At 33.3% G+C, this 2,305-nt stretch overlaps 1 protein-coding gene across 1 annotated transcript in view; it reads left to right on the top strand.

The window, feature by feature from the left end:
• Positions 1 to 1,935, top strand: part of si:dkeyp-118b1.2 (uncharacterized protein LOC559983 homolog) — a gene marked incomplete in the record, with an annotated part of 4,900 nt that extends 2,965 nt beyond the window's left edge. The window contains 1 exon segment of the mRNA XM_024285742.1: positions 886 to 1,935.
• Between the last annotated feature and the right edge of the window lie 370 nt (positions 1,936 to 2,305).

The following is a 2,305-nucleotide window of genomic DNA, read 5'->3' as shown; positions in this document are numbered from 1 at the left end:
ACTGTTAATCGGTAAATGAGAGGATTTTTCGGTTAAACACAACTCTCTTTTAGGAGCTGAGGGTTCTGGTCTGGATCTGCAACCATTTTAATATGTAAGTTCTTTTGCAGTAACACAACACTTTGTTTCTTTACTACATGTTAAAGTGACCAAACCGACTCTGATAAAAGATCTTTTGGTTGAAACAATAAAACAGATTTTAAAAAAAAAAGAAAAAAAGAAAAACAATCTAGTTTAGTAAGAAATTCTTTATAGTTGCAAAATGTAGAAAATTCAAATTTAAAGCAAAATGTTCGGTTGCTTTAAAGAGTAAATCGCATCAACAAATCATTAAATACAAAAACATAAAAACACAACGACAAGTAAAAATGCAAAGCAAATAAAAACATTGTTACATATTAGAAATAAAACAAACTAAAGTAATTTCCAAAATTAAAATGAAGCGAATGAGTGATTTGCATTTCAGAGTTGTGTGGGACAAAAGGGAAAACTTAGTTAAATCAATGAAGGTGGCAGTCTGTCAGGTGGTTAAAAAATCTCAGTGTGTTTCTAGAAAGTTACACTAAGATTCCAAACTCAGGCTTTTTTAGTCAATCTGATGCTACACATGTAATACAGGTTATTGATATAGTTCCTGATAGATTTGACGTCGTATACTTCTACTCAGGCACAGACCGCAATTATTAATTTCTCCTTTTATGATCAATTTTCAGACAGTTTTTAAAAGGATGCTACCAAGTTGAAAACAGTTGAAATATCAACGTTTGTTATTAGAACTGAGGAGATGAGATGTTATTTGTTGGAATTATTTAACATAGCAAAACAAGACAACTTTCTAAGAATTTTATATGTCAAATCTGAACACGAATTGTGTGATTCCTGCAGGCATGATGGGCTCCAGACGCCGTTTGGACAACCAGGAGAGCCCACGCACGAGGCGTTCTCTCAGTAATCCGCCCGTCCAATCACACATGCTTTAGTTGTTGTTGTTGTGTGTGACCAACGCACAAAGGGACACACAACGGAGACCAACGTCAGCAAACCATCGGACTCTGGATGTTTTCTGCAACAGAAACAATCTTCAACTCTATACTTGACAAAAAACTATTTTTTGTTTTTCATTTACATAAAAACATTTTTTAGTGCTTTATTCCACTTTTTCCATTCAGGATATATAAAAAAACAAGATAAAATTAGGGCATTATGTTAATGTTCTTCTCATAAGCAGCAGTTAATTTATTCATTCATTTCCTTCACTTCCTCTGATTCATCAGCCTCTGCACTGAATAAACGTCATGGTTGATACAGAAATATTGTCCGTCTTTTGAGGTTTGAGTAAAAGCATTTAAAAAAAATCAAACTTTCCAGATCAAATGCAGTACAATATTTGTTTTTCTGAGTCAGACTGTTCTCATCATGTTCTTACCTCCAGAAAGGTCTAAAGGTGGAGAGTTCCTTCTGATTTGAGGGATAAGGTGATAAACTATGTTAATTTTCTGAATTTAACCATCATGATTACACATTTCCCAGCTGATCAAGAAAGAATGAATGATATCCTTCATAACGAACGTCTAAGACAATCATTACTAATGGTTTGTCTTTTCCTTTTCACTGTCGGGGTTCTATTTGTCCAGCTGAATCACCACACTAGCGGCTGCGTCTTCACCTGTGGAAACTTGTTTTCTCCTGTAGATCAATCTCTAATGGTATAAGCAGCTTTTGGCTGCCTAAAGGTTTTTTTTCCCCTTTTCTTTGTGAATATATCAGCTTGTTTTCTAGCATTCAAATATGTCTTTATACCATGTGTTTACAATGTAAAGGGTTGCATATATCCTTGCTGTGATGTGATAGTGTAAATATTGTAATAGTTGAAATGCTGCTATCATGGCTCAGTTTGTTCATCTGTCTAGTATAAATAAATAATTTGCTACCTTGGTTTGAGCGAAATTTAATTGTTAAAAATGTATTTAAATATGTATTCTGAATACACAGAATATAGCAAAGTTTAAGATTGGACTACACTACCCATAATGCTCCAACAATCCATCAGTGTGTCTTTGCAGCTTTAACAAAACTAAAACATTTAAGCAAATTATTGAGCACAGAAAGTCAGTTTGGGGTCAATTAATAATTAAAGTTCACAAACTGACTATAACATACAGTTAATGGGGATTTTTAGGCAGACTGTCAATTTTTGGAAAAAAAAATCAAGGACTTTAATTAATTGCCTGAAAATATGGGAAAGCTCACTTCCTTAATTTTAGTTTTTTAATTTTTTTATCATCAGGGTACCTACTACAATTTA

Source organism: Oryzias melastigma, linkage group LG19 (assembly GCF_002922805.2).
Source record: "Oryzias melastigma strain HK-1 linkage group LG19, ASM292280v2, whole genome shotgun sequence".
Classification (NCBI taxonomy): domain Eukaryota; kingdom Metazoa; phylum Chordata; class Actinopteri; order Beloniformes; family Adrianichthyidae; genus Oryzias; species Oryzias melastigma.
This window is presented reverse-complemented; position numbering and strand designations above follow the sequence as displayed.